The sequence below is a fragment of the Hippopotamus amphibius genome, chromosome 2 (genome assembly GCF_030028045.1).
Source record: "Hippopotamus amphibius kiboko isolate mHipAmp2 chromosome 2, mHipAmp2.hap2, whole genome shotgun sequence".
NCBI lineage: Eukaryota > Metazoa > Chordata > Mammalia > Artiodactyla > Hippopotamidae > Hippopotamus > Hippopotamus amphibius.
The window spans coordinates 130,820,662-130,846,618 of record NC_080187.1 but is presented as its reverse complement, the minus strand read 5'-3'; the positions used below and the strand labels follow the sequence as shown (position 1 = coordinate 130,846,618).

At 42.6% G+C, this 25,957-nt stretch overlaps 1 protein-coding gene and 1 non-coding gene across 7 annotated transcripts in view; both read right to left on the bottom strand.

Annotated features, from left to right (window-relative positions):
- The window catches only part of ADAMTS17 (ADAM metallopeptidase with thrombospondin type 1 motif 17), a 352,116-nt gene that overhangs the window by 300,639 nt on the left and 25,520 nt on the right, over window positions 1-25,957 (bottom strand). The window lies entirely within an intron of this gene.
- Window positions 5,801-5,907, bottom strand: LOC130847022 (U6 spliceosomal RNA). The gene has a single exon (XR_009051817.1). It is a non-coding gene; the product is annotated as a U6 spliceosomal RNA (small nuclear RNA).

Below are 25,957 nucleotides of genomic sequence, written 5' to 3'. Positions count from 1 at the left end.
TGCCCCTCATAGGTCTGCGCCCCGGCCCCACAGACCACTGCCCCAAGCTCTGTGGTACTGGAAATGCCCCCTCTACTCTCTCCTTTCCCCATCCCTGGGGTGATAGCCATTTCCTGGGTTACCTCAGCTCCCCTTTTGCTCATTCAGACTTTGACCCTGATGTAATCAATTCCCTGTGCTAAATCTCTTGGTTAGAAATACCTAGCACAGTTTCTGTTTTCCTGACTAGACACAAACTGATATAGCCTAAAATGAGAGGGTCAGTCCTTAAACTACTTTCTATATGTCATTCAAGCTTCAAGGACTCCTCCCAGTTCTAGAAGTAAGTATTCGTATCTTCACCATGGAACTATTAAGATCCTGAATATGCACTTGCACACTGCAGAACACTACCGCAGACAGGAACGCCGCCCTTCATTCTGAGTCATCTTTAACAAAAACCAATCAATGGGGTGCCCCGTGAAGGAAATGCAAGCATCAGTGTGTACCACAGATTTCTCAACAACCTATCACTGCCGCACCCAAAGACCTGGGGACAGCACCTTACAGATTCACAGGCAACGCGGGGAAGGTCCTAGAGGAGGAAACATGAACAAGCCTAGTTTTTAAGTTCGCACAGACAGACTTACGAGCAACATGCTTTCCCAGAGAACTGTCAGGTCCAAAGAAATTATTTTCTGATCACTTTTTTTTCTTCAACTAAAGGATCTGCTTCTTTAAATAAACAAACAAACAAACAAAACCGACCTTTTTCAACTGGAAACGATGGGTCCACATGTGCAGAAGCGCTCCCAGCCAGGTGAACTTTTGGCAGTTGCATAAATCCAACATCCTTGAAAAAAACTGGCCTTCTCTCTTTTTTTTTTTTTCCAAAAAGGAAAAAAAAATAAGTTTTGCTCTCCAAGTATGAATTCTTTAAATAACTTCCCTCAAGGCCAAGTCATTTTTATAAAAGGCTTTTTTTTTTTTTTCATGTAAATTCCTCACAAAGAAAGGTGGAAAATAAAGGTTTGTTATGGTCAAGATCCTGAATGAAGGACTGATCAACCTCGGAGTCCAAAATCAGTCCCTTCACTAGGCAGGAGGTGTCCCCCCCACACCCCCACCCTGGGAGGCAGCAGGGCTGGAAGTAGGAAAGCTGAGCTGGCCCTGCCAGACCTCTCCCCCCATGGTCAGAGCACCAAGCATCCAGGCACCACTGTCTGTGAGAGAGCTGGAAAGATACTCATCCGGTCAACAAATACTGAATTGTGAATCGACTGTGTGCTAGGCAATGTACGTGACCACCTAGAAGGAGTAAACATTAATCAAATGAACAGATCAATATATAAAAATTATAAATATAACAAATGTTTGCAGGAAAGAATAGATGATACTATGAAAGGATAAAAAGCAGGGGGTTCCGATATCGATTGGGTTCCATCAGGAAGTGACACAAGGGCCATGATTAGCAGAATAAGCAACAGTTAATCGGTGGAGGTGAGAAGAGAGGAGATGGGAGCAGTTCAGGCAGCAGGAACAGCAGGTGCGCAGGCCCTGGGGACAGAAGAAAGCACGGCATGTTCTAGAAACCACGAGATCCAAGAGCAAGAGAGAGTGTGGCTGCCAAAGAGACCTGTGCAATACAGCAGGGGCACACCTGAAGGGTCACAGGCTCTGTGCTCAGGATTTTCTTCTTTACCCCCAGAGCACTGAGAAGCCACCTAGGGCTGGTAACGCCAATGTGTCACCCTGGCTGTTATGGGTAGAACAGATTCCAGAGAGACATGGAAGCAGAGACACTTGGTGGATGACCACTACAGGAGCTCAGGTCAACAGGGACCATAGCTGGACAAAGGGGGCAACTGCCCGTGAAAAGAAGCAAACACGTACAGGAGGTACTCAGAAGGTGAGACCTAGAATACTGGGGATATTTGGGTGAGTAAAGAAGGGCTATCAAGGATAACTCCTGGTCTGTATGGTTGTGCTAATCACTGAATAGGGACCCCTGGAACAGGGCCAGGTGTGAAAAAAAGCACTGCGAGTTTTGGCCTTGTTAAGTTGCAGGTGCTTTTAACGTACCCAAGTGGAGAGGTCAACGTGATGGTCAGGTATGCAGACCTGGTGCTCAAAAGCAAAGGCCAGATCAGAGACAGGCATTTAGAAATCAATGATCCCAGACCAATCCTTCCAGACCTCAAAACTGCATGACTGGACAGAAGAAATGGAACCAACTTGGCGGTGGGGGTGTGTGGGGGGGGGGGTTGCGGCACGCAAGGTGCAGGGAAAGCAGAGCATGGGGTCTCAGGAGCAGGGAAAATAACGTCTCAGGGGGATGGGCTCTCAGCTCCTCCAACACAGCAGAGGACCAGGTCAGGACCCCCATGGGTCTTACCAAGAGTGCTACTGAGGGAGGACAGGGGAGCTGAAACCAGGCCAGGGAAGGGAGAAAAGTGAGAGGTGGGGAAACGGTGCAGACTTTGGTGAAGTCTGGGGAGGAGAGAAACAGGAAGTGCTGGAAAGTACTAGAATTGAGGGAAGCTTTCCTTGAGGTGGAAAAAACTCATACATCCGATAAAAAAAAAAACCCAGGCCCAAGGAAGACTGCCACCTTCACTCGGTTCCTCCCACTCTCCCTGTCCAGTCACAGACCACCAGCCAGGAAGAACAAGGCTTCTAACACGTGCACCTCACACCAACTGAAAAAAGGATGACAGTTGTTCAACAGGCTCTGGTCAAACCCTGAATCTGTGGCTGGCCCTGCATTGGGTGCTCCCCTCAAGGGAGGGAGAGAAGCATGTAAAACCTTAACAGTTCTATAAACACCCCACAGATGAAAGAACCGGCAAGGAAACAGCACAGACTCCTACGGAAAGCAGGCTTCCAACTGGAAGCAGAGGAGGAAGAAAAGCACATTCACTGCATCAAGAAAGGACAAAGCTGTACACCCAGAAAAAAAGAAGCAGGAAAAATGGAAATGCAAGGCAGCTCCATCTAAGAAGAGAGGCTGGGCCTATTCCAAGAAGAATGCTGTGCACTGGCTGCGGAGGCTTCCCTGAGGGTAAGGCAGATGGCTGCGTTTTCTGGTTTATTTCACATCCAGTCTAAAACATCACCTCAACCTCTGTGAAATATTAAATGTTCTCGTAAAAGATACTGTTATTAGTCAGCTCAGGTTGCCATTGCAAAGCGACACAGACTCAGTGGCTTAAACAACAGACATTTACTTCTTCCTAGTTCTGGAGACTGGAAGCCGAGATTGAGGCGTGGGCAGGGATGGTTTCTTCTGAGGCCTCTCTTCCTGATTCGCTGTCTTCTCGCTTCATCTCCACAAGTCTTCCCTCTGTACCCATCTAAGTCCACATTTTCCTCTTCTTATCAAGGACTGCCTAATGACCTCATTTACCTTAATCACCACTTTAAAGGCCCTGTTTTCAAATACAGTCATAGTCTGAGGTGCTGGGGCTTAGGACTTCAACTTAGAGATGGAGGAGGCGGGGGGGACATGTTTCAGCCAATAACAGAGGCCCATCTTTTTTCCTGCCTTAAGAAGTATGGACTGGGCAGGTCATCTTCACATGAGTTAGAGCGTGGACAGCCACATGGTCAGGACAGTCCAGATAACATGCGACTCCTAGAAAGGACAATCATCTCAGGTGCATCAGGATACATTTGACAAATTCAAGAAAACAAAGGCAAATTCTGGGACTCATCATGTGTTTCTCACCACCGCTTTTCAGTTAAGTCTCTTGCTGAAAGATTACACCAGCCTACTGGAGCTTGACGGTTTTATCTTCTAAACTGATGGAAAAGGAAAAAAAAAAAAAAAGAACATTCCCCAAATACACAGCTTGGGGGAAGAAATTAATTAATGTGCTCATGTTTCGGTCAGAGCAAGACAGGACAAACAAAAGCCTGCAAAGAAATCGACTTGTCTTCTGCACCTGGAATCCCCCACAGGGTTCCTGTGTATTGTTTCTTTTGACAGATGGTCTTTCATCTTTGGCAAAGAAGTACAAGAAACTTCAGACAGCTCAGATATTCCTCCACCTTTGCAAGGAGGGCAGGCCATTCTTTGGGCCAGGAACTCTCCTTCATTGCTTTTAAAATACAGGTGAACGCTTCTTCCTTCCACCTCTGCCCTAGTACTCCAATAGCGCTTAGCACAGCCTCAGGTGGTGGCCTGGACATCTCCCCAAGCATCTGGGTTTTGAGGGTGGGGACTGCCCTTCTCACCTCTGTACCTCCCACAATCAGCGGGGCACTTGGTACACAGTTGGCATGCAGTCATTATTTTTGAATGTGTAAGTGAATGAGAGAAAGAAGTCCATAAACAACGAGCAAAAGGATCAAAAAATCCTTTGCCCTCTTTTGAGAAGCTTAGGGAAAACAAATTTCTGGTCCTGTCTTGGATGTCAGGGGTTCTTCCAAACAGATTAGATGCCCACATATTTCTGGAGCAGTTAACAATCAGACATCCTTCACTCCTCCAAAGGCCCCTTGACTTTCACAGGCGCCCCAGATGTGACCTAACACATGGAGAGAGAGCTCAAACAACCCACCAGCACACCTACAGGTGATAAAGTAAGTCAAGTGCTCAGCGTTTGGCCTAGACCCAGTCACCAGGCTATGACTCTTTCCCAAAGAACCCCCTTCCTGGATGCCAAGAGTTCTCCTGGGCCACAGAACCTGCCCAGAAGGGCAATTCATCTGGGCGTGGCTGTGGTTCTCCTGGCACCATGGAGACCCTTACTAGTGGGGCTCCTACCCCCAAACTCCCAGCACCTCCACCAGGTCACCAAGAGGTGAGTGGTTCCTTCACGGCCACGTCAGCCTTCCTCAGACATCCTCGTGTAAAGCGGCCATGGTCTCCCCTGGGATAAGCAAACCAGTCACACAGCAGAGGGCATGGAAACACCTGTTAGGCCAACTCACAAATGCATGAAGACTCTCCACTCCCAATTTTCCGTGGCCTCCCTCTGCGGTCCTGTGGCTTCCCCTAAATCCAAGTGGGCAGCCACTACGTCATCACACACCTTTGTGAGTTCAAGCACAGAGTCTCCTTCCCACCCTCTGGCCTCTGAACTTGCAACTGCTCCACCTGGAAAGCTCTTTTCCCCCACACCCACCTGACTAACTTGCACTCACAACTCGAATGCCATTTCCTCCAAGAGGCTTTCCTTGCACCCCCTCACCTACGTCGCCAGAGCACACTTTTCTTTTCCTTGGAGCACTTAACCACAGTTTGAAATTATTTAACTGTTCTGTGTTTAATAACAGTCTCTTCCACTCTCTGGAAAGCTCAATGCGAACAGGAATCACCCCAGTTTATTCATTGCTCCATATCTAGTGCCTAGCACACAGCAGGTGTTCAATAAATAGTTTTTTTTGGGGGGGCGGGGGGTGGCCTTACCACATCCTCATTTTATTTTTCTTTTTTTAAATTTAATTGGAGTATAGTTGATTTAAAATGTGGTGTTAGTTTCAGGTGTACAGCAAAGTGATTCAGTTATACATATACACATATCCACTCTTTTTCAGGTTCTTTTCTCATATAGGTTATCACAGAATATTGAGGAGAGTTCCCAGTGCTATACAGTAGGTCCTTGTTGGTTATCTTCTATACAGTAGTGTGTGTTTGTCAATCCCAAGCTCCTGATGTAACCTGCTCCACCCCACCCCCCCTCCCCTCCCCCCCCCCGCCCCCTCCCCGCCTGCCTCCACATTTCCCCTTTGGTAACCATAACTTTGTTTTCAATATCTGTAAGTCTGTTTCTGTTTTGTAAAAAAGCTCATTTGTTTCTTTTCTTAAAATGAGATTAAAAATATGGAATGCTTCACAAATTCACATGTCATTCTTGCACAGGGGCCATGCTAATCTTCTCTGTATCGTTCCAATTTTAGTATATGTGCTGTCCAAGTGAGCACCAAATAGTTTTAAAATAAGTGAAAGAGCAACTGAATGAATATTAGACTTTCAGAATACTATGATAAACATGGCCTCGATTTTATCACCTTTTAAATGTATTTGATGTTTAAATCTTTACCCATGCTTTTACCATAACTTTTTGGTGTCACTTCTGAGTCTTTGTCATTGAATAGAGGGTTTATATTTATTATAAAATGCCTTTATATTTATGATAAAAATGATAATTTTTGATCTTCTGTCGTGTTTTTAGTTCCTTTTCTCTATTTTCCTATGTTAGCTATAGTTCACTGAGTTTATCATCTCTAGTATTGAGGAGTCAATTGTACAATAAGCTATCTTTACAATTTTAGGAAACATTCTTTCCATATCAAGAACATAGAACTTTGGCTTTCCCTTTGTACAAAGAATTTAGCATCCCTTTTTTCTCCCAGATCCCTTTCTGCTTTTCTGATTTGTAAATGTTTCTTAAATTTGAGGTACAGAATATTATTCAAATACTTTATACTTTACATCTTTCCTTACTTTTTACAACAGCTTTATTGAGATATGATTCACATATCATATAATTCACCCATTGTAAGTACACAATCCAATAGCTTTTAGTATATTTTCAGAGTTGTACAACCATCATGACACTAATAGACCATTTTTTATCACCCAAAATGAAACCCTATAGCCATTAGCAACCACTTCCCATTTCCTTCTGCCCTCCACCACCCCCACCCTAGGAAATCACTAATTACTTTCTGCCTCCATAGGTTTGCATATTCTGAACATTTCACATAAATAGAATCATTTAATATGCGGTCTTATGTGTCTAGTTTCTTTCACTTATGAAAATATTTTCAAGGTTCACCCATCCAACATGTGACAGTACTTCATTCCTTTTTGTTGCCAAATGAGATTCCATTGCATGGAATACCACTTTGTTTTCCATTCATCAGCTGATGGACATTTGGGCTGTTCTCATATTTTGGCTATTGTGAATAATACCGCTATCAACATTCATGTATAAGCTTCAATGTGAACAAATGGTTTAATTTCTCTTGGGTATATACCTTGGAGTAGAATTGCTGGGTCATGTGGTAACTCTTTGCTTAAACTTCTGAGGAACTGCCAGCCTGTGTTACAAAGTGTCTGTACCATTTTATACTCCCAGCAGCAGCACACAAGGGTCCAATTTCTCTACATTGCCACCAACACTTGTCATTGTCCATCTTTTTTTACTGTACTCATCCAAGTGGGTATGAAATGGTATCTCATTGTGGTTTTGGTTTGCATTTCCCTGGTGTCTAATAATGCTGAGCATCTTTTCACGTGCTCCTCGGCCATCTGTGTATATTCTTCAGAGAACTATCTTTTTAATTCCTTTGCCAATTTTTTAATTCAGTTGTCTTTTTATAATTGAATTATAGGATATATCCCTGATACAAGTCTCTTACAAGATATGTGATTTGGAGAAATTTCCTTCTATAGTGTGAGTTATCTTTTCACTTGCTTGATGACATCCTTTGAAGTACAAAAATTTTTAATTCTGATGAAGTCCAATTTATCTTTATTGGTTGCTTGTGTGTTTTTGGTGTCATATCTAAGAAATCATTGCCTAATTCAAGGTCATAAAGATTTATTCCTATATTTTCTTCTAAAACCATGATAGTTTTAGCTCTTACATTTAGGTCTTTGATCTTCCATTAACTTTTTAATTATTGCTTTCCATTTGTAACTGTATTTGCATCAGTTAGGCTTAATTGTATGTTAAACCAGTTTCAGTCATCAACATCAACTCTTTATATCAGGACCTCCCTATTTCTAATCTTTTAATTTTGCTTCAGCTCATAATCAATTGCAATTATATTTTAAAGAAATCCTTCTTAGAAGAAGGATAAGTAGGGTGTATGGTTTCTAAACTCTTACATATCTAAGAGCATCAGGTGCCCTCACACGTGCACAACAAATTGTCTGAGTGGCGAATGCTTGGAGCACAATCACTTCTCGTCCCAACACTGCAGTTCTGGCTCCGCTGTCTTCTAGGACTTAGTATAATGGACAACTCAGGCCTGCCAGACTTTCGTTTCTTTTGAGTAACCTGTTTTGTCTGCTTGAATACTGGCATAACTTTTCCTCTTATTCTTGTAATTCACAAATTTTGCCAGAATAAATAACTGTGGGTCTACGTATACAAATTTTGATCAAAACACAGTAAGCCTTTCACCTGGTAAACTGAGATTTTTTTAAAATGAAGACTTCCAGAAAGTCTTCATTCATTATAAATCTTTGATGAATGCCCCTATCCTAACTTGGGCAGAGGGGCTCCTTCTCCAGAGATTCTAAAATTGGACTTACATTTTCTGTAACCCATTTCTATCAGTTCCGTTCTCACCACTTTCCTGTCCTTCCTTTGCCCCCAAAGAAGCAGGTCACATTTATTCTCTACATCACTAATTCAAATGTGTAACATCGTTTTACCTCTGTAGTGCCTCCCTTGTAGATTTTAATTCTGCTACAACAAACTAGTTTTATAAGCTTTCTTTATCTCACCAGTTCCCTTTTATTTTAAGCTTATTGTTTTTACATCTCATTCTGCAGTTCTTATGGCTTTTGCTTCTTTAAAGTCCTATCTTCTTTTTTTATGACTTCTGAAATCTGTTTAGGTCCAAATGTTCTTTTTTTTATTGAAATATAGTTGATTTACAATATTGTGCTAGTTATAGGTGTACAGCAAAGTGATTCAGTTATATATGTATTTTCAGATTATTTTCCATTATAGATTATTACAAGATATTGAATATAGTTCCCTGTGCTATACAGTAAATCCTTGTTGCTTATCTATTTTATATACAATACTATGTATATGTTAATCCCATAATCTATCCCACCTTTCCCCTTTGGTAACCATAAGTTTGTTTTCTATGTCTGTGAGTCTGTTTCTGTTTTGCAAATAAATTCATTTGTATTATATTTTAGATTCCACATACAAGTGATAGCAGACAATATTTGTCTCTTTGACTTACTTCATTTAGTATTATAATGTCTAGGTCCATCCATGTTGCTACAAATGGCTATATTTCATTTTTTATGCAGGAGGAATATTCCACTGTATACATGTACCACACTTTCTTTATCCATTCATCTGTTGATGGACACTTAGGTTGCTTCCACATCTTGGCTGTTGTAAATAGTGCTGCTATGACCATCTGGGTGCATGTATCTTTTTGAATTAGAGTTTTCATCTTTTCTGGGTATATGCCCAGGAGTGAGATCACTAGATCGTATGGTAGTTCTGTTTTTATTTTTTTAAGGACCCTCCATACCTTTTTCCATAAAGCCCTATCTTCTTATATCCCATTAGGATACCAGTTTTCTAAAATTTATTCTGGCCCTGAAATAAATCCTTTCCAAAGATATGTTTTCTCTGCATATCCCTTCCCTTGTAGGCTGTAGTATTTGTACTCAGATCCTCAGATGGGTTTTCTCTACATACTCAAACTGCAATGAGGAGTGGTCTACCTAAAGCCAGCACCAAGGCTTGGGTGAATGGGTCTCCCCTGATCACGACAGTCAGCATCCCATCTCAGACCTGCTGCGAGAGGGCGGGTGGACAAGCACGATGTCCAGTAGGCATCTGTGTAGTCATTTCTACCAGGCTGTGGTGGGATCCCGTACCTCCCCAGGGAGCGGTTCTATACATTATGAACTGACGGGACACTTAAATAGGGATCTACAGGCCTCCTCCTGTCCACAGGGCAATGCTGGATGCAAAGTGCCAACAACACACATCCCGCCACAAGGCTGCACTGGAGTTAGCTATAGAATGGCTATAAAACAATGGCTAAGGCCAAACCAAGGGGGACAGCCAGCCAGTTTCCCAAGTATCATAAATCTTCTGAAATTCAAAGCCAAGGACAAACAAGGGATGGGAAAATATTTCTTCTGGCTCTCCTTCAGACAGGCAGGATTTGGCCACTCTGAAAAGGCTACTGACTACCCGTACCAATCCAGGCCCACTGTTCTTTATAGTTAGTATAAAGGCCTTGCCAAATGTGACAACTGGTTGCCTATTTCCTTCATTTTTCTAAGTGCGTTTTTGCCTTTTTCTATCTTCTTGCAGGTTTTAGTGGAAGGACTGCTTGATAGTTACAGGGTGAAACCTGAGGCCACGCTGCAAGCATACTTTGCAGTGCCCACGGTGTCCCTGTCATCCAGAGATGAATAACAGAGCATTTCTATGATCTTCTAATCTGAATGCGTCATCACATCCTGGGTGATTTAATCTGCTGCCACTGCGTGGTCTCCTATAACAAACTCCTGTGGACGGTCCTAAGCTCTGTAGCATAGTCTTTACAAGAAGCTCAATGAGCCGTTAAGTCCACCAGCCTTAGCATTCAATTCCTGAGACGACACTCCCACATGGCAAGTCCAGACCCTGACGATACGCTGGGAGCTGAGATGCCCCAGCATCTCCTCAGGACAGTCAGGAGTCACACTCCCTCTTTTATGGTGCTTCTGCGCCCTATCTTTTAGAGACAGGGGAGCCCCTTCATCTCCTCCTTCCCTCACCTTCATGTCCTTTTCACCCATAGTTATTTCAGGTCCTTTCTGAGCCAGGCTCACATCACTTCTGCTCTGATCCTGGCATACCTGAACCACTGTACAAGACTGGCTCATACAAAGTGGTCCCTGGGCCATCCTGTTGCAAGAGAATGCCTCCTTCCATGAGGTACACAATCAATTTCTTTGTCTGATATGATTCCAGCTACTTGCATCCCTGGAAACCGGACCCATCACACTGATCTTCTGCTCTAGAAGCCTGTAAGAGCAGACCAACGTAAAGTCACCAGCCCAGCAAGCAATCTTCCAGGGCAAATTCTGCCACCATGGAATCCTGATTACTTGCAGCAGGAGCCTGACCTGTGGGGACCACACTGTGTCATCAATCAGTACAGTGGTCTGAGATCAGCTCTGGATACGCCTTTAATTTGAAATCATACATGCCTACACATGCCCAGCAGGAGCTTTGGACAGGGCACCAGCAGCTCCATACGCCCACCCCACGTGGCCCTGGTCCCATCACAGGTCAGCCCACTCCCTGCCTGGATGCTGCATGAGAGGAGATGAAAGTCAAGCCAGGGAAATCCAGGGGGCAGCTGCTATTGCCATGACCAACCTGCTTCCCAGCTCTGGAAATGACACCAATTAGTTTTCTTTCTGGAACATCCCCTTTCAGTGCTAGTTACCCTGGACAGCAGTAGAAAAAGCCCACACTCCCTGTCACACCCAACAGTAGGCCTCCCTTGCTTTGAGAAGTCTTCAAGGAATCTTAGATCACAGACCGCACTTCCAGAAGATCCACTTCAATTCTGCCCAGACTGAGCTGTCACCATCACAAACACATCGCCACAGGCAAGTTAACCTCAGATTTCGGGAGTTCCTGCCACAGCAGAGAAGCGCCAGTTTTATGGCAACTGTGGTTCCCAAACTGACCACTTCTCTATTGCAGCCCATGAGCGACCAGAATGAGCTACTGTGTTCAACTTCAGGACAAGACTGGAAACCAACATTTAAGTCACTAGTATTCCTTCCCATCCTAGCTCAGCTTGATGGAAGTTCCACTTCAGATGAGCATGACAAAGAAGCAGAGCTCCTCTTCCCCTTGGCTGCTAATCAAAGGATATGGTACTTTACCAGGCCACCATCATGTTTCATCCCCTCCAGTCCAAATTGAAGAGTCTAATTTCCTGATGAGTGCATCCAAAAGGTTAAGATTCCATTCCTTCATGCAGCCCCCATTCATAAGAAGGAGGTCCTAACCCAGGAAAATACTAGGGGCACCAACCATTGTCACATCAGCTTGCTCCCAGGGCAGATATTCTATGTCAGGAGAGGCACAGAAGCTGACAAGACCAGAGACTACCAACTCTGCCTGTTGTCCAGAGTAATGGCTTAGAGATTTTCTCCAGGACAGAGGTAGTCCATAAAAACCAAGAGCGTCTATGTGCTCCCCAAAAGTACAGGCATTATTTGAAATAAACTGTGGGAAGTTCAAGCCCATGGGCACTCTCCAAAACAATGAAGATTTCAGTGATAAGCAAATATGAGGCTAGCAGCTCCTCCTAATAAAGAGCAACAAGCTAAATGCTAGGCCAGGTAGCTCATCAGAGAGAACAGCAAAGGAGAGCCCTCCTGGGGTTAGAACAGACCTCCAAGACGCGCTGCAAAAATGACCCCAAGCTGAATTCAGTTGGACCAAATGGCAGAGCCGTGTATGTCTCAGGCATGGTTGAAAACAGCAGAGCAGTCAGTCAGCAATGAATGAGGCATACCAGCTGGGTGTGATCCCCAAAAGGCAGACAGCTTAACAGAGAGACCAGGGAAAGAGACAAGTCCAAGAGAACCCTGAGTAAACCACTGTCATGCAGGGGGACTGTACACATGCCCAAGTCTGCTCCTTCTGAGAGTGGCACTAAAGGAAAAAAGACATCACCAAAATAATCTGAGTCACTAAACAAATAAACAAGCAAACAACAACAAAAGACCTGAAAAAGTGATGGAAAACCAGTAATCAGGTTCCTACAATTATTATAAAATGTCCAATTTTCAACAAAAATTATGAGATACAAAAGAGAAACAGGAAAGTGTGATCCACATGGAGGGAAAAAAAGCAGACAATGGAAACTGCCTGTGAGAGAGCCCAGATGACAGATTCCACAGGCAAAGACTTTAAGACATCCACAATAAAAACGTTCAAAGAACTAGAAGAAACTATGCTTAAAGAAGTAAAGAAAGCTGTAGTGACAATGTCTCATCAAATAGAGAATATCAATAAGGAGATAGAAATTACTTTTTTAAAAGAACCATACTGAAATTCTGGATTTGGAAAACAGAATAACAAAAGTGAAAATTTCACTACAGGAGCTAAAATTATACATAAACTAGCAGAAGAAAGACTCAGCAAATATAAGGATATATTGATAGAGATTATACAATCTGAAGAAAAGTGGAAATGAACAGAGCCTCAGAGAAATTTAGGACGCCAATAAGCATACCAACATAATGCAATGGGAACGAGAGGAGGAAGAGAAAGGAATAAAAAAAATCTGAAGAAAACAATGCCTCAAAAACTTCCTAAGTATGATGAAAAACATGAATCTACACACCCAAGACATTCAACAAACTCCAAGTAGAATAAATACAAAGAGATCCACACCCAGACATATGATAAAAGTGCTGAAAGCCAAAGAAAAAGAGAAAATCTTGAAAGCAGTAAGAGAAAAACATTTCATCATGTACAAGGGAATCCCAATAAGATAAACAGCTGACTTCTCATCAGAAATAATAAAAGCCAGAGACAGTATTCAAGGTGCTGAAAGAAAGAACTATCAACCAATAAGCTTATATTCAGCAAAACTATTCTTCAAAAACAAAGATAAAATAGATATTCTATGATAAGTAATAGCACCCATTCCTTGCAAGAAATACTAAAGGAAGTTGTTCAGACTGAAAGTAAGGACCCCAGATGACAATTCAAATCTGCACACACAAGAAAAATAAGAGTTGAATATGTAATTATAAGAAACAGCATAACTGCTTATTTTTCCCCTTTTTCTCTTAACTGACTTTAAAAGATATTGTATAAAATATCATTTACATAGTTGTATTATCAGGACTTTCATATAGAGAAATATAATGTTTGACAATAAAAGCAAAAAAAGAGATGGGTGTGAACAAAGTTGTCTTGGGGTAGGAAAATGATATCAGATGGTAACTCAAATCCACAGGAAGAAATGAAAAGAGCAAGAAATGGTGAAAAGGAAGGTTGATATAAGAAACTCTACTGACTTCCTCAATCTTTCTTTCTCAGTTTCTTTAATACACATAAAATTATATAAAGAATTATATAAATTAAGATAAATTATACTAAGTACAATGCATTGTTGGGTTTGTGATATGTAATAACATATAAATATAAAATATATATTATGATATATATTTATAAACAATAATAGTTCACAAAAGGGGAAAGAGAATAGAGCTATACAGGAGTAGTGTTTCTATATCTCACTAGAAATAAGTTAGTAAATTTGAAGTAGATTCTGATAAGATATAATATGGTAATTCCTATAAAAACCATAAGGAACACATTTCAAAAAATATACAGTGACATAATTAAAAGCATTAAAATGTTACACTAGAAAACATTCATTAAATTAAAAAATAAAGCAGAAAAGGAGTTACAGAGGAACAAAAAAGGTAACAGACATATAGAAAACAAAAATTTAAGTGGAAGACATAAATGCAACTATATCAATAATAACATTAGATGTGAGTGGATTAACCAACTGACATAGGCAAAATAGATTTTAAAAATCCGATCATATGCTGTAGACAACAGACACACTTTATGTTCAATGATACAATAGGTTGAAAGTAAATGAATAGAAAAGATATATCATGCAAACAGCAACCATAAGAAAGCTGCAGTGGGGACTTCCCTGGTGGTCCAGTGGTTAAGAATCCACCTTCCAGTGCAAGGGGATGCAGGTTTGATCCTTGGTCAAGGAACTAAGATCCCACATACCATGGAACAACTAAGCCCACGCACCACAACTACTGAGCCTGCACACTCTGGAGCCCACATGCCACAGCTAGAAAGAAGCCCACATGCCACAACGAAAGATCCCACTTGCCACAGTGAAGATGCTGGGTGACACAACTAAGACCTGATGCAGCCAAATTAAAATACAATACAATAAGAAAGCTGGAATGGTTATATTAATATCAGACAATTAGGCATTAAAACAAAGTGTTGGCGATAAAGCAGATGTTATTAATGATAAAAGTCAATTCATCAAGAACATGAAACAATTATAAACTTATGTGTACTTGACAGGACTCCATAATATATGAAGTAAAAAAAAATTAAAAAAAAAAAAAGAAAAGGAAGGGATAGATAATTCAACAAAAATACTTTAAATCAAAAACAACCTTTTACCTCAAGACATTAGCAATAAGAAGAGCAAACAAAATCCAAAGAAGAGGGAAGAAAATAAAAATTAGAGAAAAAAATTATTGAAATAACAGAAAAATAAAGGGAAAAATCAACTAAACCAAAAGTTGCTTCCTTAAAAAGATCAACAAATTTAACAATATTTAGCTACAACAAAATTAACAACATTTAGCTACAATAGCCAAGGGAGGAAAAAAAATAAAAGACTCGTGTGAAAGAGGGAATATTACCACTTATCTTACAGAAATACAAAAGATTATAACGGAATATAATGAACAACGTGTGCCCACATACATACATACATAACATAGATGAAGCTAACAAATTCCTAAAAAGACACAAATCACAAAAACTTACTCAAGAAAAAAAATACACTCTGACTGGACCTATTGTAAGTAAAGAGTTTGAATTATTAATTTCAAAACCACCCACAAAGAAAAGCCAGGCAAAGATGGCTTAGCAGTAAATTCTACCAAACATTTAAATAGGAATTAATACCTATTCACAAACTCTACCAAAAAAACTAGAATAGGAGGGAATACTTCAAAACATTTTATGAGATCACTATTACCCTAACAGCAAAACCAGACAAAGACATCATAAGAAAAAAAACACTACAGACCACTATCTCTTACAAATATAAATGCAAACATCCTCAACAAAATACTAGCAAACTGAACCTCAGCAATATATAAAAAAAGAAAATATACCATGACAAATGGTAGATATAATAGTAATGGGATTCTTCCCAGGAGTGCAAAATTGATTTGACATCCAAAAATCAAAACATGTAATACCAATAAAGGACAAAAACCACATGATCATCTCAACAGATACAGAAAAAACATTTGCCAAAAGTGAACACCCTTTCATGATTAAAAGAAAAAAAGCAACCAAATACTCAACAAACTAGTAATAAAGAAAATGTCCTCAACCTGAAAAAGAGAATCTACAAAAAACACACGACTAACATCATCCTCAATGGTGAGAGACTCAATCCTTTCCTCCTAAGACTAGGAAAAGGATATCATCTCTTGCCATTTCTATTCAACATCATGTTGAAGGTTCTATCCAGGGCAATTAGGCAAGAAAAAGAAAGAAAAGGCATCCAGATTGAAAAGGAAGAAGTAAACTATCTTGTTCACAGATGACACGACCTAGTATACAGACACCACTGAGGAAACCATTTGAATTAATTAATGAGTTCAGCAAGACTGAAGGATGCAAGATCAATAAATGAAAATCAATTGTATTTCTGTGATAGCAGTAAACAAACCAGAAATGTAATTAAGAAACAATTTTTTACATTAGCCTCAAAAAGAATAAAGTGCTTAGGAATAAATTTAGCAAAAGAAGTTAAAATTTTATTCTTTGAAAGAAATTAAAGAATACCTAAATGTACATGTTTATCAATCAAAAGACAATATTGTTAGGCTGGCAATACTTCCCACACGGATCTACAGATTTAATGCAATCCCTATCAAAATGCCACCTGGCTTCTTTCTAGAAATTAAAAAGCTGATCCTGAAATTCATATGGAAATTCAAGGGACCCAGAATAACAACAATAGGAAGAAAAAAAAAAAGTTGGATGACTCACACCTCCCAATTTCAAATCTTACTATATACCTAACGTGATCAAGACCATGCAGCACTGGCATAAGGAAAGTCATATAGATTAGTAGAAGAGAATTGAGAGTCCAGAAATAAATCTATACATTTTGGGGCAATTAATTTTGACAAGAGTGCCATACCACTCAATGAGGAAACAATAGTCTTCAAGAAGTGGTGCTGGGACACCTGGATGTCAACATGTAAAAGAATGAAGTTGGGCTCCTTCCTCACATCATATATAAAAATTAACTGAGAAAACCTAATTGTAAAAGCTAAATCACCAAACACTAATGTAAATCTTTGTGACCTTGGATTAGGAAATGGTTTCTTAGATATGATACCAAAAGCACAAACAAACCAAAGAAAAACTAGATAGATTAGACTTTATCAAGATGAAATCTGGGAGCTTCAAAGGATATCATCAAGAATGTACAAAGAAAGCACAGAATAGAAAATTGTTATAAATCGCATAGTCACTTTTCCTTAATTATGCACTCCATGTTGGCAAATTCACCTATTCGCTAAAATGTATAAGAAAACCCAAAATCAATACTCATAAAACTGTCACAGTCATTCACTGACATATGCAGAGTGGCAAAAAAAATCTGTCACCCAACATGCACATTCCCAGCTGAGCTCAAACAGCAATGCTCTCCCCTCTGATTTCACTATTTCAAATGGCCCCTAAGGGTAGAGCTGAAGAGCTATCTAGCAGCATTTCTAAGCTCAAGAAGGCTGTGATGTGCCTTACAGATAAACTTCATTCAGACATGAGCTACAGTGCTGTTGTCCGTTAGTTCAATATTAATGAATGAACAATGTATATTAAATAAGGTATCTTTAAACAGAAACATACCTAAAACAAAGTTATATATGGATTAATGAAAATGTGACCAGACTCTTACAGGAACCTAACCCTGTATTTCCCTCAGGGGTAATAGTTCAGTATCTGGTAATTCAATGCTCACAGAAACTTTACAGACTATAACTACCACAAATAATGATAATTAACAGTATCTAACAAGAGGCTTGTATCCAGAATATATAATAAACTTCTACTACTTGACAATAATAAAACCCAGCTTTAAAATGTTGCAAAGGATCTGAATAGACAGCAGATATGCAAACAGCAGCAAGCACATGAAAAGATGCTCAACGTTGTTACACACCAGGAAAATGCAACTCAAAACCACAAGGAGATCCCATTTCCTACCCACTAGATTGGCTCTAACCAAAAAGATGGATAGTGACACGTGTCAGCCAGTGAAAAAATCAGAACCCTCATACATTCCCGTGGGGATGTAAAATGGTGAGGCCACTTTGGAAAACAGTCTGGCAATGCCTCAGAAGTTTAAATGCAGAGTTACCCCAGGACCCAGCAATTCCACTCCTATGCACATACCCAAGATAAATAAAACTATACGCCCACACAAAAACTTGTACATGAATGTTCACAACAGCATTATTCATAATAGCCTGAATGTTTAAGCAACTCAAATGTCCATCAATGGATGAATGGATAAACACAGTGTGGTCTATCCACACAATGGGATATTATTCGGCAATGAAAATAAAGTACTGATACATATGACAACATGGGTAAATCCGAAAACATCGTAAGTGAAAGAAGCCTGTCTCAAAGGACCACACAGTGTATGATTCCATTTACATGAAATATCCAGAACAGCCAAATCCACAAAGACAGAAAGTGGATTGATTTCCTAGGGCTGAGAGGTGTGGGGATAATGGGGAGAGACAGTTAAGGGATACAGAGTTTCTTTTTGGAATGATGAAATGTTCTAAAATTAGTTATGGTTATAGTTGCACAACTCTGTGTATATATTGAATGGTACTCTTTAAGTGGGTAAACTACATGGTATATAAGCTATATTTTAAAAGACCTTATAAAAAAATCTACCAAAATAAAAGGAAAAAAAACTGTACGAGCTCAAAAAAATATTTGCCAAATATTATCTGATAAATGCCTTTTTGCAGAATACCCAAAGAACTCCCAAATCTCAACAATGAGAAAAAAATGGCAAAATATTGGTGCAGACATATTGCCAAAGAAGAAATATGTTACAATCAGATGAGGTACTGCTACAAACCTATTAGAAGGGCTGAACCTAAAAAGACTGACTATCCCAAGCGTTGCAAAGATGAAGAGGACAGGAATTATCACACAGCACTGATGGGAATATAACATGGTATGACTCCTCTAGAACGTGGTTTGGTAGTTTCCGAAAAAGGTGAACATACACCTACTTTATAATCTAGCCATTCCTCAACTACATACTCATCAGGGAATTTTTTTTAAATCCGTAAAAAGACTCAAACAAATATTCATAGTAGCTTTACTTTTTACAGCCCAGAACTGGAAACAACCCAAATGTTCATCAACAGGTGAGCGGACAAACCATCCACGCGATGGAGCACTCCTCGGCAAAAAGAAGGCATAAACGGTTGATAACACAAGAGCTAGCAGTTGGTGGTTCTACCTTTGAGTCATTCACCCACAGTGCCAGACATGTGAGTGAAGGAGTTTCCAGATCACTCCAGCCCCCAAAGCCAGGTGAGGCTCCGACACTATTGGAGCAGAGACAAGCCAGTTCCTCCATGCCCTGCCTGAATTCCTGACCCACAGAGCATATGAAAATGGCAGTTGCAAACCACTAAGCTTTGGGGGTAATTCGTTACACACCAGTAGTAACTGATCCTGGGGTAAATGTAGTAATTTGCTGGTTTTCTCCCATGCTGAGCTAACTAGAAACTCATATGTCCTACCACGCTTCCAAAGCACAAAGCACCTACCTATACCACCTGAGCCAACCTGGGTTGACTACAAGAGCACAGTCCCTTTCAAAGCATCGCTCTTACAACAGCCCCTCACCTAACCATAGCCCCCAGCTTGGACATGACTTCTTTCCTCCACTGCCCTCGGGAAAACGGAGAAGGCGGCTAAGACAGGACAGCGTCAGGGACTGAGCAGCACTTAACAGACACCCCTGGGCAGAGGACACCTCGGAAGGCTGCTCAGGAGGAAAAGGCGGAGACTGACACAACGATCTACACCATCTTAGGGCGCGTCTGTGGCTTTGCCCCATCAGAACCATAGAATGTCTCCTTGCCACTTGGGACCACACAAAATCATTGGAGTTTCTATCAGTAGCCTCACCCGACGACCACCTGCTGACTGCTTTATGTGGACAGAAGAGAGAATGCCACTCCTCAGACACAGTGACTGGGTCCAGGGATGGGCATGTGACCCAAGCAGGACCTGCAAGTCATTTTATGAAGTCTGACGTGACTGAGTTCCTGGAGCCACCTTTCCTACTGTCAGGGACCTGCCTGAAAATTAAACCAGCATAGAGGGAAACAGAGACAAGCAATGGCAGGAGAAAGCAACAAAGTCCCAGCTACATTACTAATCCATCCTGGGTCCAGGGATGACTGAAGCTCATATTACCTGATAGACTTTTCACATGAGCCAATAATTTTTTTTCTACCAGTTAAAGCTAGCACCCAGCCATGCACACCTGAGTAACAGTCTTGACCACATGTAAGAGTGCCCCGCGAAGAGCCCAAAAACCACACACTGACCTAGATAAACAACCATGCTCTTTTATGAAAAATACAGAGGCAACCAACAAGTACATCCTGAGAAGCTGGTCCACAACCTGCCAAAAACTTCTCCCTTTACAGCAGGATTCACTCCAGATTTCCTTAAAATGATAAGTTCACTTAATTTAAAATTTGGTTCACTCTGCAAAAATCTCACTTTTTAAATGACTTTCAGTGACATGTATTACCAGAAACATTACAGCCTGGAAGAGAACAATCTTTAATTTTTTTCTCCACATACACAGGCAATTCACACACACACACACACACACACACACACACACACACACACACACAATGTTTTCAGTTGTCTGGAACATAGGCTGTAACAGGCTGCCTGTCACAGACAACTGGAAGGGAAAAAAAGCAGAAGGTGACAATTGTAAATCTCAGACTCCCCAAAGACAAAGCAAGTGGTCAGATGCCATTGTTCAATGCTACCCGAAGTCTCGGCCTCCTGAAGAAAGTGCCCACGTCATTCACACTGGCCATAAGTATATCAGCGTCACATTCTCACTGCAACTTGAACAGTTTCCTTTTCTTGCTATTGCTAAATACTTTCCCTTTTTAGGTAGTTACTGGTGTATCAGAACTCCAAGTAACTACTCTTTAATATGGTCGAAACTGGAATATCTTCAAGAAGACTGTACTGTCAGCACTGGAATCATGAAGGAAAAAAAAAAGTCCTGGGAAAGGAAAACAGAGCCCTGGCTTAGCGACCCAGCTGCGTGCTGCCTCCCCTCCCAGCTGACTTTCTCCACTGGATGATCCAGGACGGAGTCCCCACTGCAGCCAGACAGGGCAGCAGGAAACGCCACCCCTGGGATGCAGGGACACGTCTCACCGCCCGGGCACACACCCCTTAGATGCTCAGCATCCGGGTCAGACGAGATGAGGACGCCACGCTGGATTCCGGGCCGTGAGTCCCTGCTCTCGTCTCGTCCCAAGTTACTCTATCCCCAGATCTAGCAATTTCCTGGCCGCTACAAGCAGGGCATGTCGTTGGGGAACGCTGTGATGTTTCACGACACAGATGTCCCCAAGCAAGGGACGTGTGTCACCACGGGATCCTCAATTTCCTTCCACCAGGGCTGGAAGCTACATGCCAACAGAACGTCCCCCCTGCGGCTGCTGCCCCCTAGCTGTCTGCCAGGCACTGTGCTGTGGCCAGCCCTGGGATGGGGCCTCTGTGACCACCTCAGGAGGAGACGCAAATCTGGAGGCGAGGCACCCGCTCGAGATCACATAGTATGGGTGCATTTTGAGCCCGGCCTCGAGGGCAGGCCTGCCTGGCTCTGGGCTCTGCACTCACGACCCTCCTCCATGGCTACTGGACCTCTGAGCCCTAGAAGGTGCCAGGCGTGCAGCAGTGTGTGAAGGGACAGACACCCCCTTCTCTGCAATCATCTGCCCTGTAAACCCACCGAAGTCCAGCCACGTTCACGGCTCACCCCAGTCCCTGGTGAGTTCCCAATCCTCCCCCTGTCCTCTCAGAGCCCTGGGCCCCTCCCAGCCCACCCTGGGCCAGGCTGCCCGGAGTCGGTGGGGCTCAGCCATTTCCCGGAGCTCTTTCTCCACGCTCCCCCACCATCCACCAGGGTGTCCGGGATGACGTGAACACAGAGAGAGAAGGAATGCACTTGCAGCATCTTCAGATGGGCTTTCGGGTGGACTCCCTCAGTGCCTCGTGAGGGAATGTGGCATTAAAACTGGAGAAAAGAGTGGCTGTGCTGTTCCTCGGAGTCTTCAGGTGGTCCAGTGGAAGATCTCTGTCTTCATATGGGATATGCAGGGGCCCAAAGACCCTTTCAGGAGCAGGCTCGGGGAGGGGCATCAGGGAGAGGAAATGGGGCGCTTCGGGGGCAAACAGCCTGCTGGCAAGAGACACATTTCCCTCTGGGGTCTGGACCGTGGATGCTCACATCATTGGAAAAGCAAGACATTCGTCACCACCAGGAAGGGCATATTTATACTGAAGAAGGCAGATTCCAAACTCAGAGACCAGCCAACACGGCCCCTGACGGACGTGAACGGATGGCCTCTGCCTCCGTGACGTTCTGAAGACTCCACACCAACAAAATGATGAGCTGCTGCTCAGAAAGGGAACCAACCGCCCAAATGCAACTCAGCGATGCCCTCCAGGACAGAGCAGGCAGGAAACCCAAGTGCTCAGCGCTCCCACCATCGATGGGCAGCCCCACACCAGGAACAGGCACCTCCGCGTCAAGGTCAGGCGGTGAGGCACGGTCGAGGGAATCAAAATTCCCCTAAGAGCAGAGTCAGAAAAGCGGCAGCCACCCTTGGCAGTGACGGGTAACAGTTTATTTTCTGGGAGAAAGTTGTACTTCTTTAAATGTTGACACAGAGAATGTTCATTCCCTTTTCAAGGGCCCAGAACACCGAGCACAGACTCCCTAAGGGATCCGTGGACCCTGGCCAATAAGCTGTGTCTCTAAATAATGGCTGTCTCCTTGGAGAGAGGAAAAGCCCCTTGTCCCCTCCCCAAGCCCTGCGCATCCCTGAACATGGGGTGTGGTGTCCACACCCACACCAGACATGAGCAAGGCCTCTCCTGGGGACTCTGGCCCCTCACAGCCAGTCCCAGTTTGCGTCCACGCCACCGTCACTGACCACCAGTGACACCTGGTATTTTCTGCTCAACGGGGCGGGAACACTCCCAGCTTTCTTGGGCTTTTCCCCTCCGGTTCACTGTCCAGCTCTTTCCGAACCCAGTGAAAGAGAGTTTGATCTATGACTTGCTAATGAATTGAGAAAGGTACACGCTCCTCCAGCCCGAAGGCAGTTTGTGCAACCCCACACCAGCTCCAGGGAGCACATTCCCTGTCTGGTCGTGCACGAGAAATTGCCCGTCGCTTTAAAAGAAGCCTGTGCGAAATAAACCCGCTGCATTTGTGGCTGGAAAACACCCAAGAAAACTGGGCAGCAGATGTCCTGATGAGACTTTTTTTGCTGGGCTTTTCCATGAGAAATTAGTGCACTGAAAAAGGCTAGACCTTGCTGCGGAGGGGAAAAAAAATGCAAGGCTACAGTCATTCCTTAAGAAAAAAAAAAACTGAACAGTCACTCCAGAGTGTCTGTTCCCCTTCCCTTTCTCTGTGTCGGCCTTCCTGGCCCGCGTCCTCCTGCTGGGAGGGAAGCCGGGTGCTCCTCGTCTCAGTCACACGTTCTCTCCCGCTCTCTCCCTTGGAGGGAACGGGAAGGCTGCTGATTCAAAAATCAGACACTTCTGCGGGAGCTGGCAGGGGCCGCGCTCTCCACCCCAACGGGTCCTGGAACACCAAGTCAGCATCGCCACCGCTGCCACGAGCACTCAGCCGCCTGGCCCGAGCCTTCTGGGGGCCACCGTCCCTCCTCCAGCCTCAGGCTTGGACCAGCTGCCAGGAGCTTCCTTGAGCCACCTGGACAGCCCCAGCCAGCGTGGACTTTAAATAATAAACTATGCATTCTTGATCCGTCTGTAGCTGGAGGCAGATTTTCCTATTTAAGCTGGAGGCCTCCTCTGCTTTGAGTTACTAAAGTAGGGCGGGGGTGTGTTGCATAAGAGCACAGGAAAACTGGGAAAAGACAGCACCGCTTCTCTTCCAATTCCCCTTGCCTGATGGGACTGCATGTGGGAAAAGGATTCAGACACACACACACACACACACACACACACACACGTAACACGGCGTCCTTTCCTTTCTGGTCTCAAGGTTGAGTTTTAGACTTTCTTTCTCAATCAAGTTATGGGAATATTCAAGAAGAGGTCTGATGTGCTCGCCCTATAGTGAATTTTCTCTGTTCTCACGGAGAACATGTCCAAAAGATAACTGAAAGAGGAAAAATTATTATTTTAAAAAGAATTATTACATAGTGACAGTGACTGCAATGCTTAGACTTATGGGGAAACATATTTATGAAATACATTTACAGGAAACACAGGAGATATAATAATGAATGTGGTAAGCTGAATAATGGTCCCCCACAGATGTCCATGTCGTAGTCCCCTGAACATGTGAATGTGTTAACTTACATGGCAAAAGGGGCTTGGCAGACATGATTAAGTTAAGGGTCTCGAGACGGGGAAATATTCTGGATGACCCAGGTGGGCCTGATGCAATCACACAGTGTTCTCATCCAAGGGAGGCAGAGAGAGATCTGACTGCAGAAGAGAACTGTCAGCGTGAGAAAGTCTCCACTGCCCACGGCTGGCTATAAAGATGGAGGAAGGGGCTGAGAGCCAAGGAATACAGGCGGCCTTGAGAAGCTGGAAAAGGCAAGGAAATAGATTCTCCCCTAGAGCCTCCAGAAGGAATGAAGGCCTGTTGACATCTTGACTCCAGCCCAGTGAAACCGATTCAGACTTATGACCTCCAGAACTGTAAGATAATACATTTGTGTTGTTTAAAGCCACTAAGTCTTTGTGGTAATTTGTTTCAGTGGCGACAGGAAAATCTTGCCTTCTACCTGGAGTGCCTCGGACACAGTGACAACAAACAGCAGACAGAGATAAGTGTGACGTTCAGAATGCAGACACAGCACCCTGAGATTCCAGAAACTACGTGAGGCAATTAGGGTGGATTTCCTGGAATAGGTGACATCTAAGTTGGGCCTCCAAAAACAAAATGGATTTTCAAGAGCAGTAAAAATATAGGCAACAAAAAGGTCACCCCGTACAGTTCCATAAGCCAAAACATACCTTTACTATACCCAAGGCTTGTGACCTAGAAACGTGCAAACTAATTTAATCCACACTAAATAACTATTTAATGCATCAAGTAAGAAGGGACTTAAACTTGAAAACCTAGACGAAATTTGCTAGAAAAATACAATTTACCAAAATTGATCCCATTAATAATACAAAACTTAGGCCAATTTTTATAGAAGAAACAGAAAGTTATGAAGGAACTTCAGCCACAAAAAAACATCAGGCTGAGATGATTCCACAGGGAATTCTACCAAACCTTCACAGACCAGACAGCCTCAGTGATTCATAAATTGTTCCAGTGCACTGAAAACAAAGGAAAACTTCCACACTTTTTTATAAGCTAGTATAACTTTGATAACTGAGCACATACACAAAAAAGAAAATTATAGAGCAATGTCATACATGAATATGCATGTAAAAAGCCTAAATAAAACATTAGCAAGTAAAATGCAACATCACTTTACGGAAATAATGCACCACAGCAAAGTGAGATTAATACCAGGAATTCAAGGTTGGTATAATATTAGGAAATCCATTTACATAATATACGATATTAATCTATCTAAAAAGAACAATCACAGGCATATCTCCACAGTGCTGCAAGAGTTAAGAAAATCTAATACCTACATCTAACTTAAAAAATTACTCTCACAAAGGCCAAATCTGAGACCACTTGAGCATCAAAAGAAATAAGTAAATAAATAAGTATACATGGAGTAAAATAAGAATCTACAAGTCCAAACAGATATGAATAAATGGGGAAAAAGAGAAGGCTCTTCTTGCAGGAGGACACCAATTAAAAACGTGAAGGAAGTAATGGAGTTGGAAATGGACCATTTTGAAGCCATCACAATAAAAACTGAGTCTGCCGAGAATCAAGAGATGCTAAAACTAGTGAGTGAAAGTTTAATGAAGAACAGACTATGTATATACACTCAAAACATCCCACGAGGGACTTCCTACGTGGCGCAGTGGTTAAGAATCCACCTGCCCGTGCAGGAGACATGGGTTTGAGCCCTGCTCCAGGAAGATCCCACACGCCACAGAGCAACTAAGCCCGTGCGCCACAACTATTGAGCCTGTGCTCTGGAGCCTGTGAGCCA